This window comes from Apodemus sylvaticus, chromosome 23 (assembly GCF_947179515.1).
Source record: "Apodemus sylvaticus chromosome 23, mApoSyl1.1, whole genome shotgun sequence".
In the NCBI taxonomy this organism is placed as follows: Eukaryota; Metazoa; Chordata; class Mammalia; order Rodentia; family Muridae; genus Apodemus; species Apodemus sylvaticus.
The window spans coordinates 2,330,125-2,356,264 of record NC_067494.1 but is presented as its reverse complement, the minus strand read 5'-3'; the positions used below and the strand labels follow the sequence as shown (position 1 = coordinate 2,356,264).

At 38.4% G+C, this 26,140-nt stretch overlaps 1 long non-coding RNA gene across 1 annotated transcript; it reads left to right on the top strand.

The window, feature by feature from the left end:
• The first annotated feature begins 719 nt into the window (after nucleotides 1-719).
• Nucleotides 720-2,375, top strand: LOC127674090 (uncharacterized). Its single transcript, XR_007975283.1, has 3 exons — nucleotides 720-814; nucleotides 1,398-1,476; nucleotides 2,149-2,375. It is a non-coding gene; the product is annotated as an uncharacterized LOC127674090 (long non-coding RNA).
• Nucleotides 2,376-26,140: the final 23,765 nt, after the last annotated feature.

Sequence of the window (26,140 nt, the reverse complement as noted above, 5' to 3'; positions counted from 1 at the left end):
CTGTTCTATTGCTGTGGAGAGACACCATTAGCAAAGCAACTCTTATAAAAGAAAGCACCGGGCTGCTTTGCCAAATTCTGTGTCCATGCAGAGAATGATTTATCTCAAGGATTCTCTTAGGAACCTTCTGGATTTCAATACTGCAAAAGCGACTTTTATAGGTTTTCTTTTTCTTTCTTTCTTTCTTTCTTTTTTTTTTTTTTTTTTTTTTGGTTGTTCAAGACAGGGTTTTTTATTTCACCTTTAAATCCCGAGCAGAAAGGTGCCTGTGGAAAAATAGGGTGCTTGCTATTTCAAGATAAAGACAGGAGACTATGAAGGAATGAAGAGAAAGTTCATTTTCCTGGATGGCCTACATAAGAAACTTCTTCGTTCCTGATGGATTGGCTGCTTGAAATTAGTTATGATCCTTTGCTTGACAAAATCTAGCAAGAGGATTAAATGGTTCTGAAAATTTTTAAGCCAACTACTTAAACCATTCAGCTATATTTATTTTAAAATTATGGCAAATAATTTTATCTGTTTATCTCTTAACACACTGCTACCAAGTTGGAATGGGAAAAACCCAGCTGCCTTTGGGGGATGTTAAATGCCACAAGCTGTTTCTCAAACACTGTGGCATCAATAGAGCTCAAAATATTTTTCTCAAATACTTTTATTTAAATTTCTCAATATGCAAGTATCAAAAACAGCTTTTTATTCACACATTCATGACTCATTTACATTTCAGGGTATTTATATGACTCTGATGAGGCTCTGGTGAACTTTGGGAGAACCATTTATGTTCCATAATCCTGTGGGGGAAAGTACCAAAGTAAGTAGGTTTGTCTGTAAGCCAGCCCTGTTTTCTATTGACTGTCAAGTTGCTTGCACTCTGTAGGCCTCAGTTTTCACTTTTGCAACAACAACAAAAAAGGATGGATCTTACTGAATGGTTCTAGAATTCATCTCATTACTAATATTATAATCTGCCATTCAACCACCAGGCTTCTGTGCATAACGTCTTGGTATGCATAGATAGAGTGTATTCTTAGTGATGATAACTCACTCAGACTCCTGAGGACTCTCCCAATTTAGTGAGAAGACACAGATAATGGAGACATCAGACAGATCTTGTGGGTGTGATCATAACTGTATACTCAGACTTGTGGGAGCTTCTGTCATGGCAAATTTTATGTAGTTGGAGAAGGTGGAAAAGGCAGTTATCTGTTGAAAAATGAGACTATATGGGTGAACCACCAGTGACAGATAATAAGATACCTTAGGTGGCAGCTAGCAGCAGTCCTATGTACAGATTGATTTTGTACAGCACACAGATGACTGAAAGGTATCTGGAGACTTTAGGCAGTATTGTTTTATTGGCTGTTCTAGATTCCATTTCTTCTCTATTTTTCTAGATACTGACCAATAGCATCACAGGTCAGAAATGTCCCTTACCTCCTCTCTTCCAATTCATCCAAGGGAAATGACTGACAGGTGAGAAGAGGGCTGGTGGGGGGGGGGAGGGAAGGGTTGGGGAGGCATGTTACTTTTCTGGTTCCTAATCTGACAAATTCGTGTATGCTATCTATTCCTTCTGACAAAGGCCAAGCTACCACCTCTGCATTCTACATCTTCCTAGAACTCTCATGATAGTAATGAACATTATGTGCTACAATAAATGAAATGCATCAAAGTTGTGTTTCTGAGACTACAAGTCTGAAGCTTTGATATTGGATGAAACCCAAGTATAGGAAGATATATTTCCTTTCTTCTCCAGACCTTTGGTGATGCTAATGTTTCTTGACATTCTTTCCTAAGAGAATGGCCCCCTACAGGTTCATATATTGGGATGCTTAGTGATGGGGAGTAGTACTTGAGAGAGATTAAGAGGTGTACCCTTGTTGGATTAGGCATAGCCTTGTTGGAAAAGTTTGTCACTGGGGGGGTCTGGCTTAAAGAATTTAGAGCCCAAGTCAGGGGGCTGAGGAGATGGCTCAGGGGTTAAGAGCACTAGCTGTTCTTCCAGAGGACCCAAGTTCAATTCCTAGAATCTATACAGTAGCACATTCCTGTTTGAGGGGATCTCACATAGACATACATGCAGGTGAAACATCAGTGTGTATAAAATAAGAGTAAATAAAGTATTACCTTTTTTTTTTTTAAAAGGAGCCCAAGCCAGGTCCAGTGTCTTCTTCCTGCTGCCTACAAATCCAGATGTTCTCTAGTTACTTCTCCAGTACCACATCAGCCTGCAAGCTGCCATGCTTCCCACCACGATGATAGTGGACTAAACTCTGAAACTGTGAGCAAGCTCCAATTAAATGCTGACCTTTATAAGAGTTGTAGTGGTCATGGTGTGTCTTTAGAGCAATAGATACTGATTAAGCCTTGTTGATTTTTGATTCCCATCTCTACCTCTTGTGTCACATAGCCATCTGTCTGTCAGTGTCTTAAGGACTCTAGTCAGTTTGGATTAAAATCCTATCTTACTGCAGTGTGGCTTTATCTGAACTAATTTCATGTGTCTCCACCCTTCTTCCAAGTAAGAGAATATTCTGACGTGTTTGGGATCTGTGCTTTACAGATCTTCTGGGGGAAACATAGCTTAATTCACATCGAGAGAAATGCCAGAATACTAAATTATCCTTGCTCAAAACCTATATCTGTCTAGTCTTTGTGATTGATGCTGTCAATAATTCTCTGAGACTTATTATTTACATCATCTGTATTCTTTAGAGTTTCTCCCTATATGGGTTTGATTACTCTGCAAGTGATCTGACTAGGTGTTTTGTTGTGAGGTGGTTTTAACTAGGGAATCACAACCCAGTCTGAGTTTAAGAAAACTAAGTATATTGGCAACTTAAAATATGTATTAGGAAATAGAGTTCCAGAGGGGCATGAAGAAAAGGCCTCTTGCTTCTATGTTGTTAAGTCATGATGGAGTGGGAAGTGGAAAAGGATGCCAATGGTCATAGGTTTTCTGTCTCAGATACAATTTAAGGTCTTCCTCTGGCCTTTTGCATGGTTCAAATTTCCCACCATCCTTTTGTCCATGCTTCCTTAATTGTCCCACATACCTTCATTAGTTTCTTGTTCTCCCTTACATATTCCACCATGCTCTAGCCTCAGTTCGTTAATCTGTGTCCTGTGCACTGATACCAGCTCCTCCTCTCGTGATGGTTAACATTCATTGTCAGCAAGACAGAGTTTAGACTTTCATTAAGAGCTGTTTCTAAGGAAAGTGGCATTATCCCATACTCAGGGGCTCAGAGCAAAAGAGAATCTCTCTCTCTCTCTCTCTCTCTCTCTCTCTCTCTCTCTCTCTCTCTCTCTCTCTCTCTCTCTCTCTCTCCTTCATGTTGTAAAGGTGGACTATAGCCTCAAACTGTGACCCAAAGGAGGGCCTTCCTTCCATCCATTGTTTCCATCAGGTATTTCTTACAACAGTGAGTTACATAACTAATAGGCCATCAGACCAATGTTCTTCTTCTCAGGTCAAAAGCCCCTTTGTCAGAGAAGCCTTCCTAAACAGTCTAGATCATACAGCACCACCACGACATTCCAGTCCTCTCTGTGTGTATTTTAGTCCCCAAGGATCTACACACTCATCAGTATGTAATTATTCTCCTGTTAGTTTTATAATGTATTTATAAGTTTATTAGAAAAGTACTCTCTTGTGTGCAGTTGATGGGAATTCACCCAGCCTAAAGAACATGCTCAGTAAATATTCATTAATTTATCAATTTACATTCAAAGTTGAACCTACAGCAAATGGTAATAGTATGATATAGTCATGAGTGATAGAAAAAGGAGGAGGAAGAGGAGGAGGAGGAGGAGGAGAACAATAATTAATTATGAGCCTAAGAATTGTTCCACTCTAACTTAGGAAATCCTGATATCATACAAGTAATTTTGTAATGCCTCTTTTTACAAGGCTGTCAAAGAGATTTGCTAGAAAAGTTTAGTTTTCAATTTTACATTTTGAAAGATAGTTTCCAATATTATTTTTAAAACCCTGATGTTAGTCATCGGCATTAGCAATTCCTATGAGAGCACCTATAGGCTGTGTGATGCAGAAACACATTTCTAAGATTGTGCTTCTGATTTGTAAATTGTTATTTTATGCTGGCAGATTCCACTAATACCATTCTGAGTGACGTGGGCTATGGCTAGTGAGTGCCCAGGCTTCTTCAACCTCCTAATATGTACTTCTAATATCTATTTGTGTTTATCTTATTCTTCCTGAACTTTCTCAGTTGACTCAATGTTCAGTGGTTACGTTAAAGTCCTAGCTAATGCGTGTAATGTAATTACATAGCATGTTCTCTGATGGATATTTTTAATTTCCTTATTTGCTTCCAATTCTAGATAAGACTAAGGGACATTGAGAGACCACAGAACCACAGTGCTTTCTGAACCTAAGAACCTGGCTAGCATGGTACCACACAGAGAGTGTGTGTGTGTGAGTTGTGGACAAGGGTGGGGGGAGGTGTTGGGGGACAGCTTGCACCAGCACACAGAGATCTGATTGACTTTCAGTCTCTGATCATTGGAAGGAGTCATAAATACCCAAGATTCTTAGTCCCTTGCTCACAAACCATGCTATGCTATTTTTAAAATGTTTCCTTTAAGTTCAAAGGGTCAATGAATTAAATTAGGATCAATTTTGTTATCAGTAATGTCAATGAATTTGAGTTAAATGGAACTTGATTCTTTAGGATGGTGACTTGTTTGTTTCTCCTAAAAATATTATAATCAATTAAAAAAAAACTTGAAAAATTAACTTCAATTTTTTAAGGATTTTATTTTTATGTTAAATTGTGAGTGTGTGTGTGTGTGTGTGTGTGTGTGTTCAAATTCCCTGGAGTTGCAATTACAAACTTTTCTGAGCAATCTGGTAAGAGTCCTGGAAACCAACCCTGTGTCCTCTGTTCAAGTCATATATAACTTATAACTACTGAATTGTTCCAGCCCTTGATTCTTTTTGTTGTTGTTGTTTTCATGTCCATTCAAAAGCACCAGTGAAGACTCACAGGGCATAGCCATTCACTCTTAAATTATTAGTCAACAATAATGAATTGGAAACTATGAGTGTAAGTTAGGAAGTAAGAGAGAATTTCATGACAATTTGTATGTCTTAATTTACTTATGGGAAGTCAAGAAGTTCTTTCCTGGCTAAGATGATTAAGACAGATGATTTCAACATTTTCTTCTGATCCCAGACTAATCACATTTGTTTACTAAGCCTGGCTGTAGAAACATTAGGAAATGAAACTTGTTGTTGGTGGTGCACACCATTGTTCCCAGCAGTCAGAAGGCAGAGGCAGGCAGATTACTGTGAGTTCAAGGCCAGCCTTGTCTATACAGAGAGTTCTAGGACAGCCAGGGCTATACACAGAAACCTTGTCTCAAAAAACAAACAGAACAAAACCATCTCAACTACAGAAATAGTAAATTACAGCCCACCCTCTGTTTTCATACAGCCTGTCACACTAAGAATGCTTTTATACATTCTAAGGAACTGTTTAAAAAGGAAACAACACCAAAAATAAAAAAACCCAAATGTCATCCAAATCTGAACTATTTATTATCATTCATTTCATAGATAAAGTTGCCCAGAGCAAAACTGGGATATACTCTTTGTTAAAATATAAGGAAAATGCAGCGACAGATGGGAGCCAAGGAGGCTCAGCAGTTTAAGGCCCTTTCTGCCAAGCCTAAAGACCTGAGTTTGAACCATTTCCCTTTACATGAGGGAAAACTGATTCCTTCAAGTTGTCCTCTGACTTCTTTGCACACACATACATACAAATAATGTAAACAGAAAATGTAATAGAAAACTTTATAAAAGCTAAAGATGGGTGAAAAAGTAGAGGCCATTGGTTTTAAATTTATTTTAGAATAATAAGATTAAAATAGAAGGTTCCCTCCACCCCAAAGAATAAGAGCTCTAGTTTCTTTTGCCATCCCTTAATCCTGACATTATGAGCAACTAATAATAAGGATACGAGTAGAAAGATGGCAGTATTTGTTAGATATGTGCTTTGGTTACTTGTTTTTTAAATGATTATTTAATTAATGTATTGTATATTGTGTCTGGGGTGTGTACTATAGCATGCGTGTGGAGGTCAGAGGACAACTGGACTTCTCCCCTTCTACTATGAGCCCCCCCTCGCCCCCCCCCAGATAGAACTCAGGCCTTTAAGCTTAGCAGCAAGTGCTTTTCCCCATGGAACATCTTTCCTGAAATGCAAGTGGCCCTCTGTGATGTGCCTTTTGAAGCAGATAATTGAAAAAATTGTAATTCTCAATATATATTATCTAATATATATGGATCTCTGCATATTACATAGAATCTTGATTTTTAGTAGCTTATAAAATTATATAATCTATCTACTTTGTTCAATAAAAAAACTGAATCTGTAACAGGTAGTAGTGTGGTACAGAATCAAACTTCAAGGGCATATTCCAAGGCGCTCACACTTCACAAGGAGCATCAGGAACTCATCTCATTCTGAGGCTTAGTTAACATGCCAGAGGTTTGAAGGAAGTGAAAATGCAAGAAAGCTAAGCCCCGTAAATGTTATGTGTTAATTCTGCCCGAATCTCTGACTGACCTTAAAACACAGGTGTTGCAACAGACTGCGAGCATCCCAGCTCACGACACAGTGAAACTGAGCTGCACCCTGCCACAGAGAAACAGCTTTTGAAGTTTGAACATGTCAAAAGTAAATTGGTTTACAAAGAAAAACAGAATCTTTTTTTTATAAATACAAATAATGGAGAGTTTTTAATAACACGTTGTTTCATTTTCCAGGATCTATTCCAAAATTACTTGATATAATCAAAAAGGAAAAGGTAACCCAACTTCAGAAGACAAAATAATGCATAGACAGCATGTGCAAGATAAAACATGACTTTAGGAAGACATTACACTTGGGAGCAGCAGTATAGCTTTTGAGTTTTCAGCTAATATGTAGAGACTACAAAACAAAACCAAGGGAGAACTCTAATGGGAAAATAAAGAATGCAGAGATTTTAAAGTCACTACATGTGCATAGCAGCAAAAGAGAGATGAAGTCAGGTAAACACTGACTAATCTGAAAAAGAGCAAAATGTTAAATGCACAGTGCTCAAAATCTGTGAAAGAATAACAAAATATCTGATTTGCAAGTTGCTAGCTTTATCTGCTAGTTAGCTTTATCTGTCAACGGACACAGCGTAAAGTTGGGAACAGGACCCTAAATTGAGTTGCTGCTTTGCTAGCACTGGCCTCTGCCATACCTCTAGGCCATTTTATTGAGTACTGATTTATGGGGGAGAGCCCATCCTACTGTGAGCAGTGCCACCTGTGGTCCTGGACTTTATAAGAAACCCATTGCGCATACACAGTGAAGAGCAAGCCAATAAATAGTATTCCTCCCTGGTCTCTACTTCAGATGACCTGGAACACGTAAGTGGAAATAAACCCCTTTTCTCCTCAAGCTGTTTTTGTTTAGAAGGTACAGAGCTAAACAAAGAATTTTTGCCTGAAGAAATTCGGATGGCTGAGAAGCACCATAAGAAATGCTCAACATCATTAGTCATTAGGGAAATGCAAATCAAAACAACCCTGAGATTTCACCTCACACCAGTCAGAATGGCTAAGGTTAAAAACTCAGGACACAGCAGGTGTTGGCAGGGATGTGAGGAAAGAGGAACACTGCTCCACTGCTGGTGGGAGTGTAAGATGGTACAACCAGTCTGGTGGTTCCTCAGAAAACTGGGCATGACACTTCCGGAGGACCCAGCTATACCACTCCTGGTCATATACCCAGAGGATTCCCCTGCATGCAATAAGGACACATGCTCCACTATGTTCATTGCAGCCTTATTTATAATAGCCAGAAGCTGGAAAGAGCCTAGATGTCCCTCAGTGGAGGAATGGATACAGAAAATGTCGTATTTTTACACAATGGAATACTACTCAGCAATTAAAAACAATGAATTCATGAAATTTTTAAGCAAATGGTTGGAACTGGAAAATATCATCCTAAGTGAGGTAACCCAATCACAAAAGAATACACATGGAATGCATTCACTGATAAGTGGATATTAATTAGCCCAGGAGCCCTGAATACCCAAGACACAATTAACATATCAAATGACTCCCATGAAGAAGTAAGGAGAGGGCCCTGATCCTGGAAAGGCTTGATCCAGCATTGTAGGGGAGCATCTGGACAGAGAAAAGGGAGGGGGGTGATTGGAGAAGGGGTGGAGAGAAGAGGGCGTATGGAACATATGGGGAGGGGGGAACCAGGAAAGGGGAAAGCATTTGGAATGTAAACAAAGAATTTAGGGGAAAAAAAAGAATATAAAAAAGAATTTTTTGTTTCTTTTGTTGTGTTGTTTTTATACAGGGTTTTTTGTTTGTTTTTTTTTTTGTGTTTTGTGTGTGTGTGTTTTTTTTTTTTTTTTTTTTTTTTTCTGTGTAGCCTGGAATTGCTCTGTCGATCATACTGGCCTTGAACTCAGAGATCCACTTACCTGCCCTTCGCCTCCTGAGTGCTGGAATTAAAGGTGTATGTCATCACCGCCTGGCATTTTTCAGAATGTTTTATAACAGCAACAGAAACCAACTGAGCCTATAAAAACAAGCAACCAGAGTCTCAGAATGAGAATCAATTGGCTGTGAGGTCAAAGAAGTACTATAAGGAAATAATACTTAAAACTTCCCTAATTTAGTGTTTCAGTTAAACCCCATGTAGGGGTTCTGCTGGTCGTGATCAAGTTGCTGAAACATCCAATATGATGCTTTCATGAAGCAGAGGAAAATAACACTGTGAAAAAAAAAATTTCTGCTTCAATTGTTTACTGATAGGAACTCCGAGGACAAAAAGACACTGCAACAGCATCTTCAAACTATTGAAACAATAAAAATAAAACAACCAACTCAGAATTGTTTGACATATGAAAATATCCCTGTAGAATAAAGGATGAGATAACATTTCAGGTAGATGTGAGAGACATTATCATCGATAAATCTAGCCATACTATAAGCAATGCAAAGACAGGACATCAGGATAAAGCAAAATAGTATGTCTTATCCTAGTGAGGAAGGAAATGATAAGATTAAAACTATTAAATAGGGGATGGAGAGATGGCTCAGTCAGCAAAGGGATTGCGGTGCAAACATAAGGGCTTGGATTCCTAGCACTCTCATAAGAAGCCGCATATGGTATCACACTCCTATTTATCCTAGTGCTGGAGAGGCTGGAGAGAGCTCAGCAGTTAAGAGTGCTGGTTGCTCTTCCAGAGGATCTGGGTTCAATTCCCAGCACCCACATGGCAGCTCACAACTGCGTGTAAACTCCAATATCTGAGACCCTCACACAGACATACATGCAGGCAAAACACCAATGCACATTTAAAAGAAAAGAAGGAAGTCTTAGTGCTGGAGACTCGCAGCCAGTTTGTTGGTTCCAAGGGCTCTAGTTTCAGTGAGAGACTCTGCCTTTAAAGTAAAGCAGAGAGCAATACATGTACTCAGTATAAAATTTTTCATTTCATTAAACTGTGTATTAATAGTTGAAGAAATACCTGTCACATTATATTCTGGGTAACATTTTTTGTTCTGAATTTATTCATCTTTTCTTTTTCTACTTTCAGGATGTCCTGACTACAAGGTAGGAGTACCCATCTCTACTATTCCTATTCAACACTGCATCAGAGGTCCTGGCCTGTAGAGAAAGAAAAAGACCTAAGTAAGAAAGAGGAAGGAAGTGGTCTGCTTTTTATTCACAGATGTGCCATCAATTACTAAAAAATTCCTATAAAATATACAGAAATATTTTAGAAATGATGTAGGAGTAGTCTTTTGTCACATTGCGCACTGTATGAAGCTAAATGGTGGCAGGATATTGGTCATTTCTATGTCCTGTCACCAGCCTTATATTTTAAATACTTGTCCTTCCACACCTGCTCAGTACTTGAAGGTTGCCTAGAAGCAACTTGAACTGTAATAAAGAGCTGGAGGACAATAGCTGGGCAGGAAGTAGGGGTCAGAACCAGAGTACAGCAGAGGAGAGAAGTATAGAGCTATCCTTCTATAGGACAGTGGGTCATCGACAAGATAGTTAAGTTTGATAAACTAGCTGGGAGATTATCCAGCAAAAGTCATAAGCTTTAAACTATAGGAATAGTTTAAAGAGAAATACTGGGATAAAGCTTTATCACTTTAATCACTTGTGTTATTATTTATACAGCTGATGAGCCTGAGAAAGCATAGCTATTTATTGAATTTTTATATATTAGCAACAATTTGAGAATAAAATTAAAATCATTTTAATAGATCTAAAATATAAATACATCACGGTCCATTTAATAAAATAGACTAACAACTTCCACATGTGATATCAAAAAATGTTGTAGAGAAATTAAAGTGCATGCAGAGACATTCCAAGCTCATGGATAAGAAAGCTTGATATGAAGGCGCTAGGTTTCTCCTGTAGATCTAAGGGTTCAACAAAGTTCCAATCATAACCCAGTAGCCCTCTCCCAGAAGAACTGAGCTCTGTTCCTAAAACACTTGTTGAGCAGGGTTCAATGGCCTGTAACTACAGCTCCAGAGGATGAGACACCTTCTTCTGGACTTTGTGGGACACACACAGAGACACAGACACAGACACACACACACACACACACATGCACACACACACACACACACTCACTCACACTCGTGCATGTGCACACACAATTAACTTAAGAAGCCTAAAACTACAACAGTAAACATGAAGAGTTGATTTCATATTTTTTACCTCATAATTTTAGTCGTACTGTTATCCAAGTAAAAACAAAATGAATTCAAAAGAATAAAACTGTGATTATAAGATGTTTAGTCCTAGTAGCTCCAACCAGAGGTAGAGCAGAATGTATTTGAAAATGTATATTATTTTTATACAATGAGACATTCTCCAGAAATGAAAAATACAAGCTACAATGTTGCAATCATGTCAGGGCAGTGGAAGGCCTGTGATTGGACAGGAAAGGGGAGGTGGAGCTAGGAGTTGGGGAGTGACAGAGGTCTCAAGAGAGGTTGCAGGAAAACTAGGATGGCTTCTGACATTTTTCTGTGTGTTTTCACAAGGTTAGAAATACTGGGATAAAGCTTTATCACTTTTAATTGGCTCTGGAATTACTGTATTGGCATCTTGTAATTGTGTTTATAATATACACAAATTCAATTGGCTAACTAATAACTTTCACAGTCATGCTTCTACCAAGTATTTGGACAGTGAGCTGGTAGACCGTGGGTGTGTGGGGCGATGCGTGGAAGTATGATGAGCTCTCAGACCCCACCAGAGATATGGCCAGGCCGGCAGGACTTGCTGGGAGCTGGGCTCACTCAGAGCGTGACCCGGCCAGGACATGGTGTTGCGCCGTGGCTGGGCAGGAGAGTTGGCAAGTCAACCTTTTTTAAAATATTTCCCACAACACTACTGACATACACATTAGCACAGATGAGCTTTTAAAACATTAAGCCTGATACCAAAAGGAGCATGCCATGGTTGTCTCCGGAGGGGTCCTGCCAGAGCCTTACACATACAGAGGCAGATGCTAGCAGCCAACCACTGGTCTGGGCATAGGGTCCCCAGTGGGGGAGTTGGAGGGTGGTCCGGAGGAACTGAAGGGGTTTACAGCCCCATAGGAAGAACAACGATGTCGGCCACCCAGATGCCAGGACTTCCAGGGACTAAACCATCAACCAAAGGGTACACGTTTTTAGCCAAAAATGTGGCAGAGGAATGCCTTGTCGGGCATCAGTGGGAGGAATGGTCCTTGTCAGGTGAAGGCTCAATAGATGCCCAACAAAGGGAAATCAAGGCGGGGGGGGGGGGGGTGGAGAGGAAGGTGGGAGTGTGTCCGGTGGAGGGGCATATACTTGAGGGCAGGGTGTGGGAGGAGGGGTTGGGCGTTTTCGGGGACGGGGGAAGCCTGGAAATGTTTTACTATTTGAAATGTAAATGATGATTATATTCAATAAAAAAAAAATTAAGCCTGGTGTCAGACTCTACAGGAAACACCATCATGTGAAGTTATATAACATAGTGCTTAAACGAAATCAGAACAATGGTTACAATGGAGATTAGAAGGGAGTGGCAGAAATGAGAAACTTCCAAGGGGCTGTTAATGTCTTGTTTAATGCAATGTCTATGGTGAATTTTTCTAAATTTCAGGCACTATAAAGTTTTGAACACTAAATGTGCATAGTGGAGTTTTTCAGAGGACTGGAAAGATGCTTAAAACTTATTTTGAACTCTGTCAGAAACAGTTGTCAGTGGGTATATGAGTAAATTGGTTGGTAGGTATAGCCATGGTCACATGCTAATGGAGGAATCCAGTTAAAGGGTGTTTGCCATATTTGTTTCAAATTTTCCATTTGAAAATTTTAATTTGGGTGCGGGCAGGGAAATTCCAAACTAGGAGTTGCTCAAATCTGATGAACATATTTGAAATTTTTGTAGCATTTACTCAAAGGCTTTTTGTATCTATCCCATGCTTCTATACAAGATTGAGGGAAAAATACCAATTTTATGTTATTCTATAAAATCTTAAAGGTAGTTTTAAATCCTTGATAATTTACAGATAAAAAAACAAAAATAAAGTATAAACTAGGCTTAATTATTCTGTATAGAAGTTCTAACTTCCTCTAGTGTGAAATCTTGAAAAGGCTCTGGGAGAAATACAACCAGCCATGTTCTCAAATGAAGAAAAACTACAGGGTCCTGGACAGACATTGTCCTATAAGGGACATCTTGCTCTATCAAGTGTGGAATACATTATGCTTTTGAAAACAGAAATGTAAATTATTATACCTCTCTTTCTGTGTGTGTGTGTGTGTGTGTGTGTGTGTGAAGGTTAGAAACTGACATCAGATGTCTGTCTTAACTGCTGTCCATCTTATTTTGTGAGGCAGGGTCTCTTTGAACATGGAACTCATCAATTTATGTAGATTGGTTGATGAGAGAGCTTCTGGTTCCTCCCAACCTGCCTCCCCATCATGAGAATTACCAGACACAGACCTCTGGATCCCACCATTAATGTGGGGGGTAGGGAACCAAACTTGAAATCCTCATGCACACAGAGCAAGCACTTTACCTCCTGAGACATCTCCCAGTCCACCTGTGTAATACTTTATGAAGTCTCTGAAATGGGATTTTCCATCTCGTGATAAACTATCATATATTTATCCTTCGTCTAGAAGACAATAAATGATCTACTGAACAGATGGAACAGGTTTATGACACATATCCTCTGTGTCAGCAACCATAACACATAAGACAGATGGCCTCTGTCTCATGATGTATTTTCAGCAAAAATGTATTAGGCTGAAAATTCTAACATTTACTCTGATAGTCTGATGTAAAGTATATTTTCTTCTCCAAATACCTATTTTCTAGTGAACTTTTGGTTGTACTATAGAGTTTATCATTGTTTAAAAATTGTACCATGTCTTTCTTTTTAAGGAAAGTGGAGTGAGTTGTCATAAATGTGTCTTTAGCTAAGCAACGATTACCCCACTGTCTGTGCCCTCTCATGTGATTCAAAGTTTTTCTTGGGCTGTATCAATATTTCCACACTCACTACTGCTTACAGCTAATACTGGTGGTATTCCACTAACCCATCTTTCTTCTTGATCAAATCATAATTTCTTTGAAGGCAAAGAAATCACTTATATTTGCAGCATAGGATCAGTCATGTAAGCATAATGCAAGAAATATGCAAGATGAATATTTTATTCATTCTATTTTTTTAAAAAAAGTGTATTTTTTACTTCATGTGCATGAATGTTTTATCTTCATGTATATATAAGTAAAATGTGTGTGTGACTGATACCTATGGAGGCCAAAGGAGGTTATATGATGCCCTGGAACTGGAGTTACCAATGGTTCTGAGTATCCTGAGGGTGCTGGAACTTTGTGATTTCATTGAAACCTAACATAGTTTGATAGATTGGAGGAGAAAGTTTAACTCTAGAAAAATCAATGATGATAATAGAAAAATCAAACTGTTATGTTTCCTGCTGAAATAAATAGTAAACTAAACAATTTTTTAAAATGTTTCCAAATGTTCTGGTTAACCATTTTTCTAATTTCCATACAAAGTTGTGATATATTTTTGTTAAGTTGTCAGTTCATTAAAATAAAGGGCATATTTTGTAGAATCCTTTAAGTAGGAGAATAAATGTCAAATAAAATTTTCTCAGTTTAGTTTATATCTTAATCTTATTTATTGTTAAGGACCCAAGTTTCACTGTTGAAACAGAAAGAATAGTTAAAATAATAACTCTGAATTCTATAAGGATTGATGATGTGATCATAAAGAACTTCTCATTAGCTCTATTTTAGAACACCAGAGGGAACTACTTTTCTCTTTACTGCCATAGGAAACATGTCCGTGGGTATCATAGATATTTCTAATAAGATATAGTTTTCAATATATGGTAGCATAGGGAAGTTATAGTAAAGCATAATGCCTTCACCACACATTCAGATGTGCCTGGATGTCTCCTTTTTCCCCCACATATTTTGAAACCTCTTTCCACATACTGTGTTTGACTTCCTATGCTTTGTGTACATGTGTGAGCGTGTTTCCCAGCATGCAGCACTTTAGTCTTTAAGAACTCAAGTGTAAAGCTCGTCAATTTCAACAGGTAGCTGCAAAGAATAGAAGAGAGATGAAGACAATAGCTACCCATGGACTTACTTAGGCAACTTGCTGAGCTTTGCACAGATCGTGCTACTGCCAAGATGGCAGCACAAGGTGAGAGCATCATTACAAAGCTAGAACCGTAGAATCAAAACAGAACTTTACCCAATTATATATTATTTGCCAGAGTGTTGAGGGAAATATAAAAAAATGAACCAGCTTGTTCCTGCAATTGTGCCTCTGCCCCAGCAGCCTGGCTGGCCATGAACTGGCAGCAATGGTCGACCTGTTTTTATCTCATGGAGATTCTGACTATGAACTCTACAATCTCTCCACCCAGCTCACTAGGTTCCTACTGGTCACTACCATGCCAATCCCATGCTTTCAACCCCCTGTGGTCTTTGTGGAGCACTTCAGGCAAACCCAAGCTTGGCCACTGTACCTTTCTCTCTTGAACCCAGATGAGCCACTGCATGAAGGAAAACGCAACACAAACTTAGTTCAGAAACAATGGTAACTCATTCTCTGTGTGCAACAACTAAAACCTAATCTTGTAAGCCTTATTAAAATTGTATTAAAATCTTGCTAGGCAGTGGTGGCGCATTCCTTTAATCCCAGCAATCGGGAGGCAGAGGCAGGAGGATTTCTGAGTTTGAGTCCAGCCTGGTCTACAGAGTGAGTTTCAAGGCAGTTAGGGTTACACAGAGAAACCCTGTCTTGGGAAAAAAAAAAGTTTGATCCCTCCTGTGGCGAATCCTTTCAGATCCGCCATGATAACTAGGAAATTCTAGTGGCTACCTCTTACGCCTCTGCTGTCCCAGGTTCAAGGAGATCTAACTCTCTCCTACTTCCTCTGTTCCTCTGTCCAACCTGGAAGGCCCATGTAATCGCCCAGTGATTAGCTCCTTTATTCATTAGGGGACTGGTTCACAAGAACAGCACCAGGCCTATCCACAACACTTCCCCCTTTCTGTTCTAATAAAAAACAAAACCTTTCTCTCAATATAGAGCACAACTATTACCATTTTGTAATTTATAAGGTATAGATAAACCTAATACCTAGTCCATCAATTTCGTCGTTAAGACAGAACTTTGCCATATATCCTAAATTAAGACTTATCATTCTATACCTGACTCATGTCCTGGCTTTAGATGATAAGTCGTCTGAAAACCACCCTCTCAAATCTATATCATCTTTCTCAATGCTAAACAGCTTGGGTTGGCTATAAGACTACTAGTCTTCAACCCCATCAGAAATCTAAGAATGACTGATATTAACTGAAAATACATAGGAAGCCTAACACAGCTTCTAAAACTTAGCCAACTTATAGAGACCACTGATCACCTGAACAGACCCTTACTTCAAAACATTGGAGCATCGGTCTTCAGCCTTCTGGCCAGGATCATCTGATAGACCTTAGAGATACAGGAATATTAAGGACTAGCCTATTCTGTCTCAGCAGAACCAAGCTCTCCTAAACCTGTAGTTGTATCCTTTCTTTGAACAGTATTATGTCTGTAGATGAAAAGAGGCAACTCTTGCCTAGTGACTATCTCGTCACAACTGGACTAACACATAGATGTTCATTTTCTTCTTTGGGTCCAAGACAGGGAAAGCTGTAAGGAGCAAACTAGTCTCAACAACAAGTGAATAAATAACATTAAATGTCACATTCTGTGGATTGCTGACTTATGAAAACCAACTATCTATGTAAAATAATCTGGACTGTTGTCTGTTAACTGCTCTCAGCTACTTCTAATTAAAATCTTGAAAACACCCTAACAATAAATTCAGAGCCATGAATTTGCTATTTGGTCCTAAACTCATAGGCTTAAACATATCAGATCAAATTAAAATAAGTTATAGAAGGACTGATTCTAATCCTTGTACTTACAAGATTTTTTATCAACAGAAGAAAGTTATATCAATGAAACCCTTGATTTTGCATCAAAATAAATTATGTACCATTTAAGAAATTATGACTTCAGCTTAATAACAATGAAAAAGATTTCTACCAAATGAGATTATGGCTATGCAATCAATTCTAGCTCTTCCTCCCTGTTCCAATTATGACCGTTTCTACATTCCCTAGAAAAAACAACCTATAATAACCATCCGCAGTCCCAAAGTCCAGGGAACTGGGAAGATGGCTCTTCATAAGTTCTTCAAGCTGAATATGTGTGTTGAGATATTTTTGAAGGGGTGGGTAGGGAAAACAGAGGAGTTGGTTGGCCTTAAGAAGGCCACACCAATGGTATTAGTCTCTAATGTATGTGCCCTGACTAGATCCAGATGAAAAACCAAGACATCAGGAGTTCAAGCAGGTCAGTTCAGCATGTCTGATGAGGAGGCTCAGCAAAGCTCTGTATTCTGTAATATACAAATCTTAAAACAAAATTTTAGTATCATCAAGATAATTTTTGTTTAATTCTTTAGAATCTAGTTTTTTATGGGATCTCCCTCTATCAAATCTGACCTATATTACTCTGGAAGGTGTAAATACCTTAATCACTTTTTCCAAAAACACAAAGACAAAACCTTTTTTCCCAAATCATCATATCCTCGAGGCAGTAGTTAGAAAACCCTTTATTTTGACCTCTCTCCCAAAGGAATAATATAACCACAAAACTCAAAATCATACCCATTTTGAAAATCAAAACAACCTAAAACAAATGAAGTAAACTAAGATACTGTATGTGTCTATACCAGGTCTTTCCTATCTTGCCAAGCAGGAAAAGACACTCAAGATTTCTGTGGAGCTCATGTTAGACAGAATATATGAGTATCCTGAGGAGGCAAGTAAAGCAATCTTATGCCATCTTATGGTTTGGCTTTCTGCCTAGAGCAGCCAACTTGTCATGCCATCTATCTGTTCAACTCTGTGCCTGGAGCCACAGACATTTATTTTATTAATACCGGTTCGCTGCCCTCTCTACTTGAAGTCAGTGACTAATTTTTCCTATCTTAGTTCCAAACCTCAGGTGAAATTCCCCTTGTGATTTGGACAAAATCTGTAACAAATAAACTAAAATACTGTATGTGTATATACTTGGGCCTTTCCTATGTTGCCAATACAAAACCCAATAGTCCCGTGGAGCTCATGTTAGATAGAACATGAGTATCCTGCAAGGTGTATTAAAGCAGTATACCTTTATACCATCTTATCACAATAGATTCACACTTCTGTCTATACCTACTTATAAGCAGGCAGCTTGTGAAACCAGGATTTAAACCCAGAATTCCCACGGAGCCCACATTAGACAAAATTTGAGTATCCTGTAAGATGTGTTAGAGCAATGTATCTTTATAACATCTTTAAAATAATTAATTCAAACTTTCACTAATATCTGCCTATAGGAAGCAGGTAGTTTCTAGTTGTTAAGCTTTCTGCCTAGTGCAGCCAGCATTCCCCACAGCCAGGGACCTGTTTTCTATGTTTTAGTTCCCATGTGACTCATCTCAGTGCTACCCAGCTATTCACTTAAAATAAATAAATAAATAAATAAATAAATAAATAAATAAATGGAAATAAAATAAAACTCTAACTCTCATGCTAATAATCTTAAATTTCTAGTGGATTCATGCCCAGTCAAAATGTTGGTTCACCATCTGTTGAGGGAAATAATAAAAAACAAAACAAAGCAAAACAAAACAAAGCAAAACAAACAAACAAAAAAGACCCGTGGTGCCAGACTATGCTCTCAGTGCTCTCAGAACTCTCAGCTCTCCTGCTACCACTGCCAACTCTCTGGAGCTAGCCCCTGCAGCAGCATCAATCATCTGGTTCACTTGTTCTACAAGCCACTAGTTCTTCCTGAGCCATAAACCCATGTAGTCAACAACCCCACATTCTAGTAAAAAAAATGGAACCGCCAGTCTTGTGGTTGCATAACACAATACCCAGTACCTGGTAGAATCGTAACCCTTAAAGCTTAATTGACCAATCAGATTTATGTATCAATAATATCACAATTTACAAGATGCCATACAACAATATTAGAGCCAATTGATAATGATAAAAGCTTTATCCCAATATTTCTAACCTTGTGGAAACATAGCTAATTGTGGCTGGGAAACACCACATAGGTACATGTCAGCAGCCATTTTAGATCCTCCTCCTACTCTGAGATGCTCCTCTCTCTGCCACTCTTAGCTCTGCCTCCCTTTTTCTGTTCAATCACAGGCCTCCCACTGCCCTAATGTGATTGGACAGGGAAAATCCTGCAACACCAAAGATCTTAAATCTAAAATACTAATCTAATTTATGGGGTGTAGAAATCCCATACAAATCCACCTAAGAGGAAGAAACTGTTTCTTAAAGAAATACTTGGGAAATGTATGTTATATTCAAAATAGGAGTTGAATGCATCCATTGTGTCATGCAATGAGAAACAAGCAGATGAAATTATACCCAAGAATCAAATGAATTATAGCAGAAAGGATTCAATTAGCCAGCTGTTCATCCTAATATACAAGTGAATGTTGGAACAAATTAAGACTAAGTCACTGCATGACCCAAATTAGATCATGTATAATTCTCAACAGAACAGTCATTCTAATTATCATAGATTTCTTTCTTCTTCCTTGTAACTTTATTAAGTACTGAACATTTATAAAAAGTTCATTTAGAGAAGCAGTATCACAACACCCATTTCATAACTCAGAATAAATACATTTGATGATAATGTAAATGTATTCTAGAATATAATTAAATTGAACAATTAAAGATAGCCAATTTATGGATATATGAGACAGCTTAAATTTGACAGTTAATGATACCTTTTCTTTGCCTTCAGACAAATTCTCCCTCAGGATTAATTTTTAAAAGTTCTTATGCTTATGTAAGTCCATTGGAATAAAATGGCTTTTATCACCTGACTCCACATCATCCATTTTTACCCTGAAGAAATTCACTGTATTTCACCCAGCTTCTCTACTAATTATAAGACTGATCTTCACATTATTGTAGTTGTTAAATTTTAATAAATACTAAGTTAATTCTCAATGTAAGACAACTAGATCCCCAAACAAATTCTCTTTGAACAATAGAGGAAAACGTTATAGTTCATTCATTCTCATTTCTTCTTAAGGCCACAATCCCCAGAACATATACTATATAGTTCCCTTAAGTGTGATTTAAATAACTCTATGATGTGATTGGCAAGATTGATAAACCAGCCTGCCTCCATCTTGGGCTTAAACGCCATCTTCTAGTAAAGACAAACTAGGTTCATTCCTGTGATTACATCACTTTCTCTCAAGGTTTGGGCTTTGTTCTGACTGTAGCCTTAACTACAAAGGGCTATGTACTGCCTGTTTCAGGATACATAAATCATGCCTTTGTTTTTAAGACCATATTGTTATGACTACCTTGTTCTGACCATCTTGCAACTATGTCTTTGTCTTTATTTCAGTAAGTTCTTATGACCAACTTGTATGTTCTGCTTCTGTAATCCTGCCTTTTTACCTGCCAATTCTCCATTTGCAAATCCCCTACTCCTAAGCTATAAAAAATTTATCTAATACTGATCTCTTGAACCACTACCTTAGGGAGAAACAGCCCATGTACTTGAATTAAAAATTTTGCTTTCATCAATTTGGCCATGATTTGTATTGGTGGCCTTTCTCTCCACACCTATGGAATTAATAAGAAAACAATCAGAATATTAACACATTTTGAAATACTTTTGCAAAGCATATTTTTCTCAAAAAAAAAATGTGGGGATGAGGGAAGGAGTTTGGTCAAGAGAATGGCTCAGTGGTTAAGAGCACTGTCTGCTCTTCCAAAGAACCTGGGTTCAATTTCCAACACCCACATGACAGCTCACAATCACTTATAAGTACAGTTCTAGGGTATCTGACAACTTCTTTAGCTTCTGTGATCACCAGGAATATATGTGGTGCCCAGTCATACATGAATGGAAAGATATTCATATATGTGAAATAAAAGTAAGCCAATCTTTTTACAAAATTAATGTTTTCATTTTCTCCAGGGGTATGCCAGTCAATAATTCTTTCAAAGGGTCTTAGTAGCCTATTACCATGTCTAGAAACAGGCCAGAGTAGTGTTTAAAATTACTGCTTAGGTAATTAATCTACAACATTTTTATACCCTGGAATTCCCTTTAGAACACAGAAAATATTATATTTTGAAGGCCCCAAAACAAATCAGCATGAAACGGAGTCTAGAAAAGCATCTATAGACAATCACTTTACTGAACTGTGCTTTTGAGGAAAAATAACTTCACAACTTTAAGCTCTGTCTTATGCTCACACAGCAAATATTTGTAAAATTGTCTTTTTGTAAATATATAATGTTACCCTTGAAATGAGGTAGGTGTCCTTACCTCTATCAGTCTTGTCTCCTATCACCCCATGCTGTGGTCAAACTGGACCTCACAGCACTCTGGGAAATCCCCTCCTACTGATCCAAATTCCCAGCCAATGGTTATATTTGCTCACCTCTTAGAGTAGCTTCTGTTCTATCTTGGCATGCCTACTCACGTCTTCCTGTTGTCACATTATACAAATGCATTTCCAACAAAGGAGTTTTCCACATTGTGCAGTATATAATAGAGTTCTGCTGAAGAACCCTGTGGGACAAACACCCACAAGAATCTTGTCTGATTATGATTATTGCCACTTCTCCAGATTCACACATTTACCCTTTATATAAACCTCTATCATTCTGCATGATTTAACATTTTCCTAACATGTCTAAGTGTTATTTCTTTTTTTGTTGCTGTTTAACCATGGTTTTTATATTCTCCCTTTTCTATATCTACTATAAATGATTGTTTTTAAGTTAACTCTAGTATTTGTTGATGTAATATAAAAGAAGAAAGGAAATTAAGGTACCCTTTGGTCCACACTCCAAAAATGGGGACAGAGACACACAGAAGCATGTGATCCATGTTTTTCTTCTAACCTGAACCTACTATATAAGACTCTGAGCAGCTCTGGAGATTCATTTCAGGACTCAGAAACTTGGCTAGTGTCCTAAACCTCATTGTTCAGGGGTATCCCAACCTCAGAGTATGACTGTGATGACAAAGGAACTCCTCTATTGGACAAATGTCAGATTTTAGCAGGCTCTGACATTAATCTCTGTCCTCGAGCAAAGGCATATTGGACCTTGTTTGAGCTTTCTGCCTAAGAATAACAGAGGGAACAGCTTGAGGTCTGGACTATGGCCAACCTTCAACCTTTCTAAATCTGCCAAATGCTCACTGTGTCTGCAGAATTGTGTCTGTGGACACATATTTTTCTTAGACTGGAAGACCTCCAGGTGTTTGCTTAAGGAAGCCATTGGAACTCAATGCAAATTAAGACCAGCTTTCTAGGAGAAGAGACTGATTTTTCAAGCTCAAACCTAGAGCACACATTATTTAGATGTTCAATATGTGTTTATGCTGTCAGTTCTTAAACTATACTTAAAATTCTAAAACACAAGTCGCTTTGCTTTTTAAAAAAGCAAACGTTTTGCTTTTAAAAATATACTTAAAATTCTAAAATATAAGCTACTTTGCTTTACTTGGGGTTTGTAATATACCATATGAAGATCTAAATTCAGGTGAAATTTGTTTTCTCAGTAAAGATACATTACCATCACAGCAGTTCCCAAGAACTGATTCAGTATATAAGTTTCCGCTGAGAAAATTAATTTTATGGGGCTATAAGGAAAATAATAAATATGAAATCATAAGTTAAAAGTTGTTACCCCTATATGGAGCTAGGGTGGTTCTGCTTAAGAAAACTTGATCTTATGCCAGGTGTGGTAGACACATCTATAATCCTGGTACTGGTAAGGCTCAAGCAGAAAGAATCTGTCACCAGGCAGTGGTGGCACATGTCTTTAATCCCAGGACTTGGGAGGCAGAGGCAGGTGGATTTCTGAGTTCAAGGCCAACCTGGTCTACAGAGTGTCAGAGTGAGTTCCAAGACAGCTAGGGCTACACAGAGAAACCCTGTCTCGAAAAACCAAAAACCAAAAACCAATAAACAAACAAACAAACAAATAAATAAATAAGTCTAAGATAATTTGGCTGTGTTGTGCAGCATTTTAGTTTAACTCACCATGATCACAAAGTTCAGTTGTTTAGTTTTGAATTATTTTTTTTTAAAAAAAGACAAACCTCATTATATAGTTCTGTCAGTCTTAGAACTCATTATGTAGACCAGGCTACCAGGCCAGACTAGAACTCACAGACATCTGCCTGTCTCTGCCTTTGAGTATGAAATTAAAGGCATGTGCTTTGTAAAGTTCTTAACACAGGCTTTCTTCCTCTCTTTCTTCCTTCATTTTTTTTCTTGGCATGTGGGTTCAAGGATAGATATAGGGAGATCATCTCAAAAACATAATCACCTGAGCTGGACAGCTGGCAAGTGCTCTTGCAGAAGACCTGAGTTTGATTTCCAGCAACAATATCAGGTGGCTACAAATACCTGTAACTCCAACTCCAGAGAATCTAACACCTTCCTCTGGACTTTTCAGACAGGGGCACTCAAACTCACTACACACACACACACACACACACACACACACACACACACACCTAAATCTTTTTAAAAGCATAACAACTTTAAAAGTCCCTTAAACGGCTATAAAAATACCTATAACAGCTTAATAATGAATACATTAAGTGACACCTTGGAAAGTCAGGCTAAATGGAAAGTCTGAGCACAGTGGTTGAGTATTTCCCCCAGATTAATCCCCAATGCAACAGTATGAAGAGGTGGGACAAAAAGCCCCTCAGGAATTGATTCAACACCTTTAGTATAGGAATGTATTTGTTAGGACAGAAGAGGACTTCTGAATAAATGGTGAGTTTGCTCTCTTTCCTTTCTGTTTTTTACTCTAGGAGGTTACAATAAAAGGTCTTCAGCAGAGGTGAACCCTTTGATTTTAGACACAACAGACTTCAGAAATATTAAAAGTAAACCTTCATTTTTGTGTGTATGCATCAGTTACCCAGTCAGCTATACTCTGTGATAATAACACAAAGCAGATGAAGCAAGAACTTGATGCTAAGAAGTGAAGCAAGTGGTAATAACCACTTGAAACTGTGCAAGTGGTTTTGAGCTGAGATTAGGAAATGTTGAAGGAGCAGGCCAGAAAAAGTTTGAAATGGTCACGAATGTGGCATTAAGGACACCTCTTATGAATGCCCAGAGGAACACAAAAGCAGCATGCGTAAATTTTCAAAGGGATTGCTTTGACTGGTGGTTCTCAACCTGTGAGTCTTGACCCCCCCTTTTGGGGGGATCAATGACCCTTTTACAGAGGTTATGTAAGACCATTGGAAATATCAGATATTTAAATTATGGTTGAAAACAGTAGCAAAATTAACAGTTATGAAGTAGTAACAAAAATAATTTTATGGTTTGCAGGTCACCATAACATGAGGAACTGTATTAAAGGGCCACAGTATTAGGAAGAATGAGAAACACTGACATAAGTGGTCATAATCATGTTATTGGTAGAAATATAGACAGTAGATTCAACTCTGGTGAAGGCACAGACAGAAAGGAGGAACAGGGTACTGGAAAGTGAAGTGAAGGCCATCCTTGTTATATAGCTGTAAAACCTCAAGGAAGTGTATCTGTGTTCAAAGACTATATGGAAATCAGAATTTAAGAGCTGAGGTCTCATTGATGAAATGTGTAGACAAAAAAGTATTTAAGACATTATATGACTTAAGACTGTATGGTTTATGGCCCTGCAGTGTGTAAGCCATTGCTTGGTTTGAGGTACTGCATGGTTTCTTTTTCTTTTTGGCCACTTTACAATGAAAGGAGAGAAGAAATTATTTAAGGAAAACAATTAAAAGAGAAGCAGGAGAGGTTTGGATAACTCTTAGCTTGGCTGTGTGAAAAGATGAAAAATGTGTGTCCTGGAGGGAGAAGAGCAGAGGTCAAGTGATCATTTGCTAAAGAGATTAATACAGGCAAAGAACAGCCAAGGCAAAGGAAGAATGATTCCAAAGATGTTTTAGAGATCCTTAAGGCAAGAGGTAAGCTGGAGAAAATGGTTGCCCAAGAATGCCTACAGAAACTTCATATATAAATTTTCTTCCTTAAATTCTGGTACAATCCTCCTGAGCTGCCCTAGTCACACATGACGTAAGCAACCCAGGTGAGCCTGTTTCTCCAAAAAGTATAAGTCATAAAACTTTGATGTTATCCATAACACAAGACCTTTGGGACCATGGTGACCTCCACCTAAATTTCACAGGATGTTCTAGATAGGCTTGGGGAAGTCAGCTTTGGATGCTACAGAGTAGGGGAGACTTTCATGGCAGAGCCACCTCAGAGAGCTCCTACTTGTTAGTATCTTGTGCCACAAGAGATGTTTCAGGGCTGTAGGGCAAGCAGCATATGTCTACTCAAATGTCTGCTCGAATGGCCCTGAAGCACCTAAAGAAATGTTCAGCATCCTTAGTTATCAGGGAAATGCAAATCAAAACAACACTGAGATTCCACTTCTCACCAGTCAGAATGGCTAAGATAAAAAACTCAGGGGACAGCAGATGCTTGAAAGGATGTGGGGAAAGAGGAACACTTCTCCATTGTTGGTGGGATTGCCAGCTAGTAAAACTACTCTGGAAATCAGTTTGGCGGTTCCTCAGAAAATTAGACATAGTACTATCTGAAGACCCAGCTATTCCACTCCTGGGCATATATCCAGAAGATGCTCCAACATGTAATAAGGACACATGCTCCATTATGTTCATAGCAGCCTTATTTATAATAGCCAGAGCTGGAAAGAACCCAGATGTCCTTCAACAGAGGAATGGATACAGAAATTGTGGTATATATACACAATGCAGAACTATTCAGCTATTAAAAACAATGAATTCATAAAATTCATAAACTTGCTTCTCAATGAACTATGCCTTAATTGTGATTCACTTGATTTAGATAGAATCTACAATGTGAATTTTAGGCTGTTGTGTTGAGGTGGTGCTGAAAGTCAGTTAAGATTTGGGGACTATGAACAATTTTTTCTTGTGAGAAGGTCATGGATTTTGGTGGCCAGAGACAAAAATCTGCATTTGAATGTATATTCAGGGCTTCATGGCCAAACCCACAAGTAACCTGAAAGATGGGACTAATACTGGTGCTGTGGGATGGGTTAGTTTTCACAGGAAAGGGATCTGGATAAAATGCTGAACTGAGCCACATCTTTAATCCCAACACTTGAAAGGCAAAGGGAGGCAGATCTCTGTGAGTTCAAGGCCAGCCTGGTCTACTGAGCAAGTTATAGGACAACCAGAGCTACACCGAGAGAACCTGTTTCAAACAACAACAACAACAATAACAACAACAACGATAAAAACAAGTGAATTGAACCTCATGACTCCTTCCCTCCTTCCTACGCAATTGCTAGCCATGTTATTTTCCATTGTGGCATGATGTAACCAGGAAGGCATTCAGCAGACATAGGCTCTGGATATTTGACTTTCTAGC